The following is an 18,250-nucleotide window of genomic DNA, read 5'->3' as shown; positions in this document are numbered from 1 at the left end:
AACAAAAACTGGAGAAAAATATCCAAATTCTGTACTAGTGGGTTTGATTAGAGTCCCTGGGAAGTGCAAACAGTTAACGTGCTCTGTTGCTAATGGAGAGGTTGGAGGTTCAAGTCCACCTAGAGGCACCCCGAAAGAAAGGACTGGCAATCTATTTCCCAAAAAATTGCCCTTGAAAACCTGCTGGAGCACAGCTCTACTCTGACACACTCAGGGTTGCTATGAGTAAGAATCAACTGCATGGCAACTGGTAGGGTTTGATCCCAGAAGCAGAATCACTATGGGTGATTTAAAGGATTATTTTAGGGATTAGACCTTGCATAATCATTGGCATGGATTAAGCAGTTTATGTAAGTCCATACTGCTCCTGCATCTCATGCTGGACCTGAAGTCAGCAGGGCTGGCATCAGGAAAAGAAAATGGATTTGAGGTCCAGGAAAGCAAGGACAACTAGATGCCATGGGAAGGAGCTAGAACCTCTACCTGGAGCCCCCTTCAGTCTCTGAGAGCCTTTAAGCCAACTCAGAAAATGTGGGTAACTTGTCAAACACTGGCACATGTCACCATGGAGCTGCCTGTGCATCTGCCAGGAGTCAGGGAGGTTGAAGGAGGAGATTTCACATGAGAGGTAAGAGATAAGGGCCAGCCGCTGCCTCCACCATCAAGGTGAGCTGGCAGGTGTGCAGCAAAATGCGTGAACCTCCACTTTGGCCTTATTATGTGGGAAAGCTTTATGTAGGTCTCACTTTCTGTCTTTCACGTATTTAAGAAATTGTTTTTGTAGGAAAAGCAATGTTAGGGACAGGGTAGTTAGAAAGATCGGTAGGCAGGAGGGCAGCAGACTGACAGATAGATAGACGATATTGTTGTCATGTGCCCTCAAGGTGATTCCAATTCAGCAACCTGTGCACAAGAGAATGAAACACTGCCCAGTCCTGAGCAATTCACACAATCGTTGCTATGTTTCAGCCCATTGTTGCAGCCACTGTGTCAATCCATCTCATTGAAGACCTTCCTCTTCTTCACTGACCTTCTACTTTACCAAGAATGATATCCTTCTCCAAGGACTGGTCTCTCCTGATAACGCGACCAAAGTACTTGAGACAAAGTCTTGCCGTCCTTGCTTCTAAGGTACATTCTGGCTGTACCTCTTTCAAGACAGATTTGTTTGTTCTCCTGGCAGTCCATAACATATTCATTATTCTTCACCAACACCATAATTCAAAGGCATCGATTCTTCTTTGGCCTTCCTTATTCATTGCCCAGCTTTCACATGCACATGACACTATTGAAAATATCATGGCTTGGGTTAGATGCGCCTTAGTCCTCAAGGTAACATCTTTGCTTTTTAACACTTTAAAGAGGTATTTTGCAGCAGTTTTGCCTGATGCAATAAGTTGTTTGACTTCTTGACTGCTGCTTCCACGGGCGTTGATTATGGATCCAAGTAACATGAAATCCTTGACAGCTTCAATATTTTCTCCATTTATCATGATGTTGCTTATTGGTCCAGTTGTAAGGAATTTTGTTTTCTTTATGTTGAGGTGTAATCCATATTAGAGGCTATAGTCTTTAATCATCATCAGTAAGTGCTTCAAGTCCTCTTCACTTTCAATACCAAGGTTATGTCATCTGCCTGTGGAAGGTTGTTAACGAGTCTTGCTCCAATCCTGATGCCCTGTTCTTCTTCATATAGTCCAGCTTCTCGATTATTTGCTCAGCATACAGATTGAATAAGTATGGTGAAAGGATACAAGTCTGACACACATCTTTCCTGATTTTAAACCACTCAGTTCCCCCTCATTCTTTTCAAATGACTGCCTCTCAGTCTATGTATAGGTTCCACATGAGCATAATTAAGTGTTCGGGAATCCTCATTCTTTGAAATGTTACCTATAATTTGTTAGGATCCACACAATCAAATGCCTTTGCGTAATCAATAAAACACAGGTAAACACCTTTCTGGTATTTTTTGCTTTCAGCCAAGATCCATCTAACATCAGCAATTATATCCCTCGTTCTACATCCTCTTCTAAATCCGGCTTGAATTTCTGGCAGTTCCCTGATGATGTATTGCTGCAATTGTTTTTAAACAATCTTCAGCAAAATTTTACTTCCGTGTGTTATTTAATGATATTGTTCAATAATTTCCACATTCTGTTGAATCACTTTTCTTTGGAATGGGCTCAGATATGGATGGATCTCTTCCAGTTGGTTGGCCAGGTAGCTGTCTTCCAAAATTCTTGGCATAAATGAGTGAGAGCTTTCAGTGTTGCATTCATTCGCTGAGTTATCTTAATTGGTATTCTGTCCATTCCTGGGGTCTTGTTTTTTGCCACTGCCAAGGGTAGGCTCTTCCAAGCCCGGAGCCCTCTGTGACTGCTGATGAGGAGCCCTGCATGGAAGGTAGATCTTTAAGAAGTGGAGATATGGCTAGGTAAGCACTTTGAAAAGTCTTCATTATAAACAAGTGATAATATTTTACTTTTTGTAGGCTTATTGTGATTAAATGACTTGCCCAGAAACATTTTAATTGGTATTCTGTCAATTCCTGGGGCTTTGTTTTTTGCCAATGCCTTCAATACAGCTTGAATTTCTTCCTTCAGTACCATCAGTTCTTGATCATATGCTACCTCCTAAAATGGCTGAATGTTGACCAATTCTTTTTGGTATAGTGACTCTGTGTATTCCTTCCAACTTCTTTTGATACCTCCTGCATCATTCTGTTTTTTGCCTATAGATTCCTTGAATATTACAACTCAAGGTTTAAAGTTTTTCTTCAGTTCTTTCAGCTTGAGCAATGCCGAGCATGGTCTTCCCTTTTGGTTTTTTAACTCCAGGTCTTTGCACTTTTCATTTTAATATTTTGCTTTGTCTTCTAGAGCCACCCTTTGAAATCTTCGGTTCAGACCTTTTACTTCATCATTTCTTCCATTCACTTTAGATACTCTACATTCAAGAGCAATTGTCAGTGTCTCTTCTGACATCCATTTTGGTCTTTTCTTTCTTTCCTGTCTTTTTCATGACCTTTTGCTTTCTTCATATATGGTGTCCTTGATGTCATCCCACAGCTCATCTGGTCTTTGGTCATAAGTGTTCAGTGAGTCAAATCTATTCATCAGATGGTCTCCAAATTCAGGTGGGATATACTCAAGGTCATAGTTTGGCTCTGGTGGACTTGTTTTAACTTTCTTCAGCTTCAACTTGAACTTGCATATAAGCAATTGATGGTCTGTTCCACAGTTGGCCCCTGGTCTTGTTCTGACTGATGATATTGAGCTTCTCCTTTGTCTCTTTCCACAGATGTAGTTGACTTGATTCCTGTGTATTCCATCTGGTGAGGTCCACGTGTATAGTAGCTGTTTAAGTTGGTGAAGAAAGGTATTAGTAATGAAGAAGTCATTGGTCTTGCAAAATTCTATCATGCAATCTCTGGTGTCCTTTCTGTCATCAAGGACATATTTTTCCAACTACTCATCCTTTTTTGTTTCCAACTTTCATATTCCAGTCACCAGTAATTGTCAATGCATCTTGATTGTATGTTTGATCAATTTCAGACTGCAGAAGTTGGTAAAAATCTTCAGTTTCTTCATCTTTGGCCTTAGTGGTTTGTGCATAAATTTAAATAATAGTTGCATTAACTGGTCTTCCATGTAGAAGTATGGATATTATCCTATCACTGACAGCATTGTACTTCAGGATAGATCTTCAAATGTTCTATTTGACAATGAATGAGACACTATTCATCTTCAATTTGTCATTCTCTGCATAGTAGACCATACAATTATCCAATTCAAAATGGCAAATACCAGTTCGTTTCAGCTCACTAATGCCTAGAATATCAATCTTCAAGTGTTTCATTTCATTTTTGACAACTTCCAATTTTCCTGGATGCATGCTTTGTACATTCCATGTTCCAATCATTAATGGATGTTTGTAGCTGTTTCTTCTCATTTTGAGTCATGCCACATCAAAAAATGAAGGTCTTGAAAGCTCTGCTCCATCTATGTTATTAAGGTTGACTCTACTTTGAGAAGGCAGCTCCTCCCGAGTCGTATGCCTTCCAACCCAAGGGGGTCATCTTCCAGCACTATATTAGACAATATTCTGCTGCTCTTCATAAAGTTTTCATTGGTCATTTTTTTTTTTTTTATTAGAAGTAAATCACCAGATCCTTCTTCCCAGTCTGTTTTAGTCTGGAAGCTCCAGTGACATCTATCCACCATGGGTAACCTGTTGGTATTTGAAATACTAGTGGCAAATCTTCCAGCATCACAGAAACATGCAAGCCAACACAGTACAAAAAACTGACAGATGAATGGTGGAGATAGATAGATAGACAGACAGACAGACGGGCAGATAGATAGACAGACAGACAGACAGACACAGACAGAGAGATAGACAGACAGACAGATAGGTAGGTAGGTAGAAAAGAGCTGGAGACAGCCTGTGGGTAAAGCCATGTCAAGTGGGTACTGAGTCTGATGGCTATTTAAAAATGTCTTCTGAAACAGCCTCTTTTGAAAAATTAGAAAAACATATCTTCCCCTAAGTTGGCTTTTGAAATAGCCAACTAAATTAAATGTCACTAATAAAACTAATTAAACAATGTCAATGATAAACATACTTTTCCAAGACACATTTCCATCACCACTCCCTATCCCCCCGCCCCTTGAAGTTTCTGGTCCTTCTTCCCCAGATTGGAGAATCAGAGTTCTAAAGCAATGGTTCCCAAAGCAATGGCAGGAGGTCAGCCTCAAATGAATCACCTGGGAAGATTTAAAACATGCAGATTTTTGGTAGATCTGGATGTGTCTGAGAATCAATCCCAGGTCACTATATATGTTTAAAGTTGATAAGTTAGGAAATAAAGGCAAAATTTATACTTTGATAGGATAGATAAATACTGTTGAAATATTGAAATACTTCTGTACTGGTTGCTAACTAGCCACATCCACACTTCCTCTTACCCCTCCAAACTTCTCTATAGCCCTGCAAATAAAAGGTTAATGCCCGGTACGGTAGTCTGCCTCTAGGGCATTGTTCCGGCTCCATGGAGAGGCAGCAGTTTTGGTGGGCTGGTAGACGCTCATGAATGAAAGTATAAATGTTATTGAAGTAAACACCAGAAGAACAACTTAAAGCAGAAACGATACAAAAATGATTAGGAGATGAGGCCAGGCAAGAAGGGAGATTTATGTTTTGATTTTATTCTCTTCTGTATTGTTTTAATTTTTATTTTCAAGTGCATGGATTATTTTATTATAATTTCTTTTTTTAATCACTAAGAATAAAACAAACAGGTAATTTTGATGAACAACCATGTTGGGGGAATGACCACTTTAGAGAACAGCTAAAAGACTCATAAGAAAGTCCACCGAAGGCAAAATTGGGAGCCAGATAAGGTAGTTCTAGGAGTTTCCAATCTAGACAATTCTGAGGGCAGAGGAAGTAAGGTCAAGAGTCTGAGAAGAGCCCCAACAGAGGTTAAGTGGTCATATTTGGAGCTTTTATCACTTCAGAGATGGCCATATTTCAGCCAGGCCTGTGGTCCTTGTTGGGAGGACTGCTCATCCATGAGTAGATAAAGGAGTATAGATACATGCTTCTCATGAGGTTGTGTACAGCTCTGCTTGCCTAACGTTTATAATGAAAAGAAAATCACACTGAAAAGGAGAAAAGTCCATGACGCTGTGTTGGCAGTAACCATCATTAAGATCTGTCAAGAATTCTGGTTGCAAAACATTGATTTTATAATAGCAATAAAATTTACAAATGGCAAAAATATGAGCTTGTTTACTCCAGGAAGATTTTTATTAGTCATGCAAACTGTTAGTCAAATATGGGGGTTGCTATACTTTGTGAAATCATTTATGAGGTAGAAGATCCCCAAGGAGAGAGATTCAAGAGAAATGATTTTGTAAAATCGGTTTGAAGGATTCTTAGTCCTTAGATTAAAAAGCCAGGCTTAGTATACAGAAAGATTTGCCTTTTTTTCCATACCTTGAGCAAAGGTGAAGCAAAGCAAGGATCTTTGTGATCAGACAAAATGGAATGAGGAAGGAGATTGTTTTAAGTGTTGTTTGTACTAATAGAAATTTCTAGGCTATGAAATACCCTAGTTTAAACCCAGATCTAACAAGTCATTCCAGACCTACTGAATCATTCCCTACTGGAACAACAACAACAAAAAAACCAAACCAGTTGCCTTTGAGTCGATTTAGGCTCATAGTGACCCTTTAGGACAGAGTAGAAGTGTTCCACCAGGTTTCCAAGCAGTAGCTAATGGATTCGAACTGCTGACCTTTTGGTTAGCAGACAAATGCTTAACCACTGCACCTGCTGGAGGGTCCTTCAATTTTATTACCTGGACTGTATGTGGGTCTTACCAGGCAGCATACCTGTTGTGTTTTAGGCTGTTTTATGCATCTCCTCCACTCATCTGCACTCAGTCAAAGGGCAACAGATACCCTCCACTTTCACAAACATAGCCTTTCTCCTAGCGAGTTACCAGATTTTCTCTAGTACTACTGTGGCTGCTCGTTGAGAAACCAAATTGTACTTAGTATGACTAAAGACAGTTCATGTTCCCTTAACATAATCTGCTTAGAAAAAAAAAAAAAAAACCTCCCCTAAATTCCACTGTCGAAATTCTAAAGACAGATGGTAGATTTGAATTGCTGACTTTTTGGTTAGCAGCCAAGCTCTTAACCACTGTGCTGCCAGGGCTCCTCAGAGTTTAGAGTCTTTTAAAAAGACAGTGCCTTAGTCATACAATAATCTAGAGGGCTATTGTTGATAGGTGCAGTCGAGTCCGTTCTGATTCATAGTGACCCCATGTGACAGAGAAGAACTGTCCATAGGGTTTTCTAGGCTGTAATCTTTAGGGAAGCAGATCACCAGGCCTTTTTCCCTTGGAGTTGCTGGATGGGTTTGAACTGCCAACTTTTCAGTTAGCAGCTGAGTGCTTAACTGTTGTGTCACCAGGGCTTCTTAGAGGGCTAGTGTTGTATAGACTAACTTGTTTTTTAATCATTTTATATAATATAAATGGTGAAGCAATTAATTTTTATAAGAAGAAAGTTCATAAAGAGGATTTTCTTCAACCAGGTAAATCCTATGGTCTTCAAGCCCTGTTTCAGATGCGCCCACCTCCATGAAAACTTTCCTGAGTCAAAGGTAACCTCTCCTTCATGAACCCCCACATCACTCTGTACCTCTCCTGATACTTCCTCCATCCCTTTGGATATGGCGAGTACCGTCTGGCTGTCCTGGCTGCCCTTCCTTCAGGCATTCCGTAATGAACTATTCAGTCCTTGTGGCTTGGGATGGACTGGGTCCCAACCTACCCAGCCATGCATCCCAGTAGGGGAGTGGACAGGTAAACTGGGCTTTGTCCAAACAGAGGCCTTGATCCCATCACCTGACCCAGCCAATTGGAGTGCTTCCTAAACTTTTTACAGGAAATACTGGGGCTGTAAGCTGTTAACATTCTGCAAGCTAACACTGCCCACAGGCATCTAGTATCCAGGGAGAGGGGCCACCTGTAAGGAAACCAGACCTGAGAGATCTGATTATCCAAATGCCTAGATCCAGCCAGTTCCATCTCTGAACTATTCAATTCTAAGGAGCCCTGGTGGCACAGTGGTTAAGTGCTCAGCCGCTAACTGAAAAAGTCAGTGGTTTGGGTCCACCAGCCACTTTGTGGGGAGAAAGGTGTGGCAGTCAGCTTCTGTAAAGATTACAGTCTTGGAAACTCTATGGCGCAGTTGCACCCTGTCCTATAAGGTTGCTATGAGTCGGAATTGACTCCATGGCAATGGGTTTGGTTTGGTTTTGGTTCACTGTTCGATTCTATCAGCCAATAATTTCCCTTTTTACCAGTTTGAGTCGGGTTCTCTCTACCTACTAATTCCCACGTACCTGAGGAATAAGACACATTCTCACGAAAGACGGTGGCTAAATCAGGAGAAAGGAGCTATAGGGGAGCACACACCCTTCCTGTGGGTATAAGGAGGTAGGGGCAACAGTAATTCTAAGTCCACTACCCCCTCCACACATCAAGTAGCAAAATGGCAACAAGATTCACATTCGCAGGTCCGTTAAGATCTCTGGTAGTGTAGTGGTTAAGAGCTATGGCTGCTAACAAAAAGGTCAGCACTTCAACTCCACCAGGCCACTCCTTGGAAACCGTATGGGGCAGTTCTACTCTGTCCTGTAGGGTTGCTATGAGTTGGAATTGACTCAATGGCAATGGGTTTGGGGTTTTTTTGGTTTAAGATCTACAGCTGCTGTGTAAAACCAATCGCTTATGTGATTCATTACCTAATATTTACTGAATTGTGAGTCAATTTGTTGATCCTATACAAACTGCATGTAAATCATCTGAGCAACCCAGTGTTGGAGAATGGATGGTATATTTGAGTATGAGGTAGTTTTCTTGTCTAAAAGCTCCACTCTTTGCAACTAACTGCTTTGCCCCTTGCAGCAGGACTGACTTGTTTCAGGTAATCTCTATTTATCAGTAGACTACTAACATTGCAAAAATAAGGCAATTATACTCCAGTGACAGAACTAAATATTATGTCACTATATGAAGCAAATGGCATTGTTAAGTCCTTTCTTCAGATATGATTTGCTTTATAAAAGCTGCATTTCGAGGCATTGGAGCTCAGCAGGATTTCTTTGTCAACAATCTGCCATTTCCAGCCAAATTAAGTAATCATCTGGCTACTATATTTAGAAAGTATGCGCAGGCTACAGAACATATAGAGAGTTCTAAATGGCACATTTATCTTCAGGGGACACCATTACATAGGAGCAGAGAAGCATCTGCGTTTAAGGGAAAATGGGCTTTCTGTAAGAACCATAGAACTAACTAAGAACACTACCAAGAAGTTACTTATGCTTCCTGGAAGACCCAGGTGTGGTCAGATTGCCTATGAAAAAAATGTAGGAGAATATTTCAGCTTTTCTTAAAGCAAGTGCTGTAATTTTATGTTATTTGTCCTCCCTACTTGCACCCCAAGCAAAAGTTTCAAAAAATCCCTCCTCAGATTATTTCAGAATCCCTCCTTCTATGGAAAGCATCCTACGCCCAGGGGCCAGGGATTCATTATTTTAAACCATGACAATGACTGTTGTAGTAATGATGGCAGCTCCTGTTTATTGTGCACCTACTGTGTCTATGTCTAGGACATAGTAGGCATTTTACATATATTATTGCATTAAGTAAATTAAATGAAATTACCTGTGTGTGTATGTGTGTATGTATGTATGTGTGTGTAGTATAGAGCCCTTCCTTCTATTGATAACCGTAGAAATAAGCTAAAATATTGCAAGTGCTTCCAGGAAGTGTCCTGAGTTCCCTGGAAAAAATAAAACAGAATTCCATAAAAATTCATAAAAAAGACAGGAAGAATGGCAGATGGTGTGTGACCAGTAGTATGTCCTCTGTTTGATTCCCAGTAGGCCTGTCCTGATTCACAGGATCCTGTTGCTCTTTAAGAAGTTCTTATTTTCATGCCTGGGCTCTACCAACACTGTGGAAAAAAGACCACAGACTTGGGATTTAAAACAAGATGTTGCTGTAAGGACTGCTTGCAAGGAGTGGTGCCCTGGTGGCATAGTGGCTAAGAGCTCAGCTGCTGACAAACGGGTCAGCAGTTCAAATCCACCAGCCACTCCTTGGAAACCCTATGGGGCAGTTCTACTCTGTCCTATAGGGTCATTATGAGTTGGAATCAACTCAACGGACTGCAGTGGGTTGCAAGGATTAAGGACAGTGCTAAACAACCAGGGAATAGGGCCTGGGGATCACACTCATCAAATTTACACATCAAACCTTTAGGCTTTCTTTCATAGCTGAGATCTGCTCCATGGTCAGCAGCAGGGAACTGGCCTCAGGACATTCCAGTAGAGCAGATGAGATCTCTGGAAGCTCAGAAGGAGCAGGGAAGGTGAACTTGATAGGAATAAGCTAGCAATTTCAAAAATGCCATTTGAAAGAAGTACTGGCAATACACGAAATATTTTTCTAGGAAACGTTGTTGTTAGGTGCTGTTGAGTCGGTTCCGCCTCATAGCAACCCTATGCACAACAGAACAAAACATTGCCCAGTCCTGGGCCATCTTTCAATCACTAAATGCTAAAAAAAATGCTAGGAAATATATATGATCTATAAAGCAAATAAATACAGTGTTTGTTCAGGGGAGTAAAGCATTAAGAGTATCTCCTAATCTCTAAAATCCATTGAATACTCGAACACCTCAGGAACAAAAAGGAATAATCAAATTAAAAAATGGGCAAAGGATATGAACAGACACTTTACCAAAGAACAGATTCAGGAGGCTAAAAGACACATGAAAAAATGCTTCCAATCATTAGCCATTAGAGAAATGCAAATCAAAATTACAATGAGATATCATCTCACCTAGACATTACTGCACTAATCAAAAAAACAGAAAATAACAAATGTTGGAGAGGTTGTAGGGAGATTTGGAATTTACACACCCACGTTCTTTGCAGCATTATTCGCATTAGCAAAAAGATGGAAAAAACCTAAGTGCCCAACAACAGATGAATGGATAAACAAATTATGGTACATACACACAAATGAAATATTATGCAACGATAAGGAACAATGATGGATCCGCAAAACATCTCACAACATGGATGAATCTGGAGGGCATTACACTGAGTGTAATAAGTCAACCACAAAAGGAAAGATACTGTATGACACCACTATTATAAAAACCCAAGAAAACGTTTATGCACAGAAAAAAACAATCTTTGATGGTTATGAGGGAGGGGAAGGGAAATCACCAGATAATAAATAAGTGTTAATGTTGATGAAGGGAAAGACAACACACAATATAGAGGAAGTCAGTATAACTTGACCAAGGCAAAGCCGTAGAAGCTTCCTAGACATATCCAAACACCTTGAGGTACCAAGTTACTGCAGCTGAGAGCTGGGGACCATGTCAGTTGGCATAACATAGTTCATAAAGAAAACGCTGTACGTCCTACTTTGGTGAGTAGTGTCTGGGGTTTTAAAAGCTTGCAAGTGGCTAAGACACATCTATTGGTCCCATCACGTTCAGAGCAAAGGAGAATGAAGAAAACCAAAATCACAAGGAAAATATTAGTCCAAGGGACTCAAGGACCACCACCAGCCTGAGCTTAGAACTAGATGGTGTCTGGCTTCCACCACTGACTGCTCTGATAGGGACAACAGGGAGTCCCGGAGAGAGCAGGAGAAAATTGTAGAACAAAATTCAAATTACCAAAAAAAATATCAGACTTAATGGTCTGACAGAGACTGAAGAAACCATCAAGACTATGGCCTCTGGACACGCTGCTAACTCAGAACGAAGCCACTCTCAAAGTCAACCTTTCAGCCAACGATTAGACAGGCCTATAAAACAAAAAATGACACATCTGAGGAATGTATCTTTTAGGTTAATCAAGCATACCAGACCAAATGGGCAACACCTACCCAAAAGCAAAGCTGAGAAGGCAGGAAGCGACAGGAAAACTGGACAAACGGACACTGGGAGCCCGGGGTGAAAAGGGAAAGGGGGAGAGTGCTGACAGACTGTGGAGATTGCAACAATGTCACAAAACAATTTGTGCATCAATTTTTGAATGAGAAACTAATTTGGACTGTAAACTTTCACCTAAAACACAATAAAAAATGTTAAAAAAGAGTACACATTCTGCTGTTGCTGGGTGGAATGTTCTATAAATTTGGCCAATTGCTTAATAGTGTTGTTCTAGTGTTCCATATCATTACTGCTCTGTCTACTTTGTTTTATCAGTTACTAAGAGGGTGGTTGAAATGCACAACCGTAATTGTGGATTTGTTGGTTTTTATTTTTTGTTCTGTCACTTTTTGCTTCATATGTTTTAAAGCTCTGCTACTGGGGCATACACAACTAGGATTTCATGTCTTCTTAATAAATTGTTTCCTCAATCATGAAATGTCACTCTCTAGAAATATCTTTTTTTTTTTTTTTAGTAAAGCAAAAAGAAAGTTTTATTTGGCATATATTCGAAAAGACAAAAGTTCAGAAGCGGATAAGCATGTTGCCAGAGCTAATGTCTGCTCAAGTCCAAGGAAAAATTGTAGACTAAGCAAGAATGGGAAAATGGACAAGCATGCTGCCACAGCCACATCTGTCCGAGTCCAAGGAAATATTACAGAATAAACAAGAATGGAAAAGCGGACAAGCATGCTACCACAGCCATTTCTGCCCGAGTCCAGAGAAAGTTACAGAGTTATCAGTATATATTAACATCACAAATGGGCAAAACCATTGAAAGCTTCACCTTTTCACAGGTTGGCTAGAAACTGCCATCCTACATTTTGAATCATCTTTCTTAGCAATCATTGGTACAGGTTTCAGTAATGACAGTCAGGAGGGTCTTCACTGGTCTAACAAATGTTCTATTCACTAAATGCGAATAGAGAATTATAAGAGTGGAAAGACTTTTGTGTTCTGGCTTACGTGAAAAGTTCCCTAAAAGATATTTTCCAAGATTATTTTATCTATTGTCTTTATCTCAGGGGCCGGTTGATATGCCCTTGTGAGTCCTTGTGAGCCCAGCTCCAGCTGGGTCACATTCTCTATGCTCAAGGACAGGGAAAAATGACTCTAATATTATTTCCTAAATCATTCCCTCCTTTTGATCAGAGATTGGAGATAACACATGGATGATCAATACCTGGATTTAGTTGAGCTCCTAGATGGTGACCGTGGCAGGCTCTTTAAACTCACAGTGCTGATTTTCCACTGGGTACCGTCTGGTTCATCATCAGGATCTTAAGTAAGAGCAATGTTCTTATCAATTGCATTGCCGAAGTGAGCAGACTCAATGTATATCAACATTTTAGCCCAAGGCCTTCTTTTGCCTTTTAAGTGTGTAAGACAATAGAGGGTAAATTTTATTATGTTAATACTATCAGGCTGTACTCTAAAAAATTTCTCGCTCTAGAAATATCTTTGTCTTGTAATCTACTTTGTTATTGAAGCAGCCACCCCAGCATTCTGATCATTAGTATTTGTATAGTATATTTTTCCATCCTTTAACTTCTGACCTATTGCTGTCTTTGCATTCAAAGTGATTTTCTTACAGAACCATAGAGTTGCTTCTTTAGCCAGTCTGACAATATCTGTCTTTTTATTAGAGTATTTAAATCTTTCAATTATTGATGTTTAGATTTAAATCTATCATCTTGCTATTCTTTTCTGTTATTTCCATCTGCTCATTGTTCTTTTTACCTTTTTCCGGCTTTCTTTTGCATTGTGTATCTTTTTACTATCTCATTCTATCCCTTGTTTTATTTTTATAATGACTGCTTTAGAATTCACCATATAAATCTTTAGCTTATTGTGATCTACCTTCAAACAATCTACCACTTTCTATACAAGAACTTTACAAAAGGCAAATGTATAGAGACCAAAGTTTATTAGTGGTTACAAGCGGTGGGAGGGAGGGGGAAATTGGAGGTTAATGGGTGATGGAAAAATTGCATTGATTAAGGGTTGCACAGCTGATTATTATAATTGCTGTCAATAAATTGTACACTTGTAAAAAGTTGAACTGGTAAAAGTTATGTGATAGATATATTCACATACAAAAATGACCAAAAAAAAAAAAAAAAAGTAGCTGCTGAGGCTGCTTGTGTACAACCAAAAACCTCATGGGGTTTGGTTCAGAGGTTTAGGGTCATAGTTTCATTGGACAGTCCAGTTAATTGGCCTAATAATGTGTTTAGTGCTTCTGTTCTACCTCCTAGTTTGTTGCTCAGTGCCTGGGATCTTAAAAGCTTGCAAGTGGCCAACCAAGGCACAACAAGTGGTCTCTATTCACCTGGAGCAACAAAAGAAGAAGGAGAATCAGGAATAGGAGGAGGATATGGACTGTGTGGCTAATTACCTCCATGAACAACTGCCTCCTTTGCCATGAGACCAGAAGAACTGGATGGTGCCTGGCTATCATTATTGAACATTTTGATCAAAGATTCTATAGAAGAATCCTGACCTAAAGAGGGAAAATGTAGAACAGAATTTCAAATTCTCATGGACTCCAGACTTTCTGAAGCCATTGGGGCTGGACGAACCCCTGAAACTATTGCTCTGAGATAATCTTTAAAACTTAAGCTAAAAATATCCCCTGAAGTCTTCTTAAAACTGAACAATAGTTCAGCTTAACTAGTAAAAAATTTTTACCCTGACCTGAGCATTATCCTCTTTTAAGAACTATCTATATGGAATGAAAGTGACAACATCAATGCAAAAGATTAGATAGTAACCTTAGGGGGCAGTGAGTTTATGTTAATGGGGGAAGGACAACTCAGAAAAGGAGGATGATAATGGTTATTATACATGTAGAAACAGTTGAATTGGTATATGTTTTGCTCTGTGTATTCTCAACATAACAACAAAATAAAATTAAAAAGAAAAAAGAACCTTACAAGAGAGTAATTCCATTTCTCCCTTACAATCCTTTGTGCTATTGTCATATTGCATACTTCTACATATGTTATAAATCCCACTATACATTGTTATCATCTGTGCTTTAAACAGTCTATTACCTTTGAAAGAAATGTAAAAATGAAGAAAATATCTTTTATGTTTACTCATATTTAGCACTTCTAGGAGCCCTGATGGAGTAGTGGTTAAGAACTAAGGCTGCTAACCAAAAATTCGGCAGTTCTAATACACCAGCCGCTCCTTGGAAACCCTATGGGGCAGTTCTAGTCTGCCCTATAGGGTCACTATGAGTCAGAATCAACTCGACGGCAACAGCTTTGGTTTTTAGTTTAGTGCTCTTCATTTGTGTAATCCAAGTTTCCGTCTGGTATAATTTTCTTTCCTTCAACATTTCATTTAATGCATGTCTACCAGCAATGAATTCTCTCAGTTTTTGTTTGTATGAAGAACTTCTATTTTTGCATTTAATTTTGGAGGATATTTTTGCTGAATGTAAAATTCTAAATTGACAGTTGATTTTTTCCAGCCTTTTAGAGATGCCATTCCATATTCATCTGGCTTGCATAGTTTCAGGAAAAAGTCTTGGGTAAGCTTAGTTTTGTTCTTTAAAAAAAAAAAAAGTTTTTTTTTTTTTAATGTACGGTAGGTCCCCAGGTTAAGAACGTCTGGCTTACAGACAGCTCATACTTACGAATGGACTGCTATAAAGCCTGCCATATTACAAATTTGAGTTACATACAATGGTTCATAATAACAAGGGCACACACTACTTTGTGACACTCATGAAGTGTTTCTTCATGCATAGAAAGGTAAAATACATACTGCATACTAAGGCAAACGTTTCACTAACTGATGTTAAGTAAGAACCATATGGACCGGTTCCAGTTTAGCTACAAATTGGCCTTAAAGACGGACTGAAGAATGGATCCTGTTTGTAATCTGGGGACTGCTTGTAACATCTTTTATTCTCCTGCTTTAAAGATTTTCTTTTAATCACTGGTTTTCAGAAATTTGATTATGATATGCTGTAGTGTGTGTGTGTTTATCCTACTTGAAGTTCATTGAGCTTCTTTTATCTAGATGTTCATGATTTTTATCAAATTTGGAAGTTTTCCATCATTATTTCTACAAATAAATTATTGTTCACTTTTCTTTCCTCTTCTTATAAAGCTGTAATTACATGTATGGTAAAACACTTGATATTATCCTACAAGTTATTGCTGCTTCTGCTGGGTTTTTTTCCCCAGTCTTTTTTCTCTCTATGCTTTATTTTGTATAGATTCTATTGGTATGTCCACAAATTCACTAATATTTTCTTCTTTATTGCTTAGTCTGCTGTGAGTTCAATCCAGTGAATTTTTTTTTTCAGATACTGTATTTTTAATCTCCATGTATCCCATCTGGTTCTTTTTATCATCTTCCAGTTTTTTCATCATTATGTTCATGCTTTTCTTTAACAACTTGAACATATTTATAGTAGCTATTTTATGATTCTTTTCTTCTAGTTATATCCTCTTTTTCATTCCTGGGTCCATATCTCCAAAAACACAAGCCCATTACCATTGAGTCAATTCTTACTCATAGCAACCCCATGGGACAGAGTAGAACTGCCCCATAGAATTTCCAAGGAGCACCTGGTGGATTCAAACTGCCAATCTTTTGGTTAGTAGTTGAGCTCGTAACCACTGTACCCCAGGTCTATATCTATTGACTGATTTTCTCTCTTAGCTATGAATCATATTTTCCTGCTTTTTGGCATATCTGGTGATTTTTTTTTTAATTGGGTGCTGGAACTTATGAATGTTGTGTCATTGAATGCCTGGATTTTTTGTCTTAGTTTAAAGAGTATTGGGGTTTGTTTTGGAAGGCAGTTAAGTTGCTTGCTTTCCAGCTTGATCCCTTCTGGACCTGTTTTCTTAGGGTTGTTCTCATGCATCTAAAGTAGCTCTTGTCCAGGGATAGTTCAGCCTTACTATTAAAACATGACCCCTCTCTGGTGAATGCCGAGGATGGCCAGTGAGGACTCTCTACTCTGACCGATTATAGTTTAAACACTTTCTTGCTCTTGTGAGCTTACAAGTCCCTGTTGTACTTTGCCCTGCCTTGTGACGTTTCACCCCATTCAGGCACAGCCTAGTAATTATCAAAGACTTAAGGGGTCCTCCATTAAGATTTCTGGAATTTTACTTATACATTGTCCTCTCCTCTTCAAAATTCAGACCTGCAACTTCCAGGCTGCTCAGGCTTCCTGATGTCCTTCTCCTCAGTTTACAAACCCTCTGTGCTCTATTTAGGATTCTCTTTCCTGTACTGTGCTCTGGAAATTGCCTCCAAGCAGAAGCCAGGGTGATAGTGTTACAGGGCAGGGCTTCCCAGCTTGAGACTAAGCCCTGCCTAGGTTCTTACCTCCTTCTGACCAAGAATGACCAGAAGAGGCTGAGAGGTTCCACACGAACCAAGGTTTATTAGGGACAGAAAGAAAGTAAAAAGGCTCGTGAGGGAGAGATGGAGAGGGGTTTCCACTTACACTAGCCCCCAGTGTCTCGTGAACAAAGGATTTCCTAGGGTTTATAAAAGGTTTTCTTCATTCATTAGATGGGTGGAGATTTCCAGGAGAAGGGGAAAGGTTATGAAAATCAAACGTGCGTGTAGTTGGAATTCAAGATGGATTTCCTCGCAGAGGTTGTTGAAAATAAGATGAGGCCTGTCCCAAGGGCTGCCGGGGTGTCAAACAGGACTTTTTCTGGGATGTTGCACATGCATGATGTCTCTGGATCCTGGTTCGAGTCCTGGCAAGGGATTCTTACTCATGATTATCTCATGTGGAAGGTCATTCATAGGTTACCTTGATTTTTACTGTGCGTGTTCTGTACCTGGTGGGGGACTTGAAGAACAACTCAGGAGGGTTATCAGTAATTTATAGCTGGTCGAGCTTGTAGGGATAGGAAATATGGCCCCTTATCTTGTCTAGGCACCTAGTTTGTTAGTCACAAGTAGTCTTCGAGTGCCAGCAGTAAAAGCTGTATGGTGGTCTGCACTTAGGTTTAAATTTCAAGAATACGGAGCTAGCCAAGCACACAGGGCCTTAAAATGTAGCCCTTATTTAATTCAGCCAGTCCAGTTTCTTCCCTGTCACAGTAGTGGGGCTCACACTGTTTCCTTCTCTCCATGACTATATCCTTGAACTAACTGTCTTTTGCTCAATGTCTGAAATTGTTGTTTTATATAGTTTTTCCAGTTTTCTAGTTGTTTACACTGGAAAGGTAAGTCTGGTCCCTGTGATTCTATCATGGAAGAAAGAGAAAGTTCCTGAGATTTTTAAAACTTGATTTATCCTAGCATTGCCCAAACTTGTTAGGACATAGAACACTTCATACAGAACACCTATTGGTATTTTTAGGATTTAGTCTTCCTCAGGATATATTTTGGAAAACTCTGCTTTAAAGACTATGCTCCTTAGAGTGAGTATAGGAATACATAGGCTATCAAAAAGAATGCTTGTGTGGGCTTAACATTCCTAATATGGTTGTTTTTCTCCAGCTGGCTTATCTTATCAGTATGTTCGGATTTATGATGATTCTATTTTTCTATGTATGCTTTGTTATTACTTTTAGCTAACATACCATGTTAATTGAATAATTTGGTTACCAGGGGAAATGACTGTGAAATTCCTCTTAATAATAAGCCCAAAATTAATATAATTAATCAATTTATCATTTAATACTCTAAGCCTCCAGTCACTTGACAAGTGA

The 18,250-nt window shown here is 39.4% G+C and overlaps 1 long non-coding RNA gene across 3 annotated transcripts in view; it reads left to right on the top strand.

The window, feature by feature from the left end:
* Positions 1-13,185, top strand: part of LOC126077802 (uncharacterized) — a 161,336-nt gene extending 148,151 nt beyond the window's left edge. For all 3 annotated transcript variants that reach the window (XR_007517857.1, XR_007517855.1, XR_007517858.1), the window contains one exon: positions 12,020-13,185. This is a non-coding gene — a long non-coding RNA (uncharacterized LOC126077802). The remainder of the gene's footprint in view (positions 1-12,019) is intronic.
* Positions 13,186-18,250: the final 5,065 nt, after the last annotated feature.

The sequence above is a fragment of the Elephas maximus genome, chromosome 6, assembly GCF_024166365.1.
Source record: "Elephas maximus indicus isolate mEleMax1 chromosome 6, mEleMax1 primary haplotype, whole genome shotgun sequence".
NCBI classification, from domain to species: domain Eukaryota; kingdom Metazoa; phylum Chordata; class Mammalia; order Proboscidea; family Elephantidae; genus Elephas; species Elephas maximus.
This window is presented reverse-complemented; position numbering and strand designations above follow the sequence as displayed.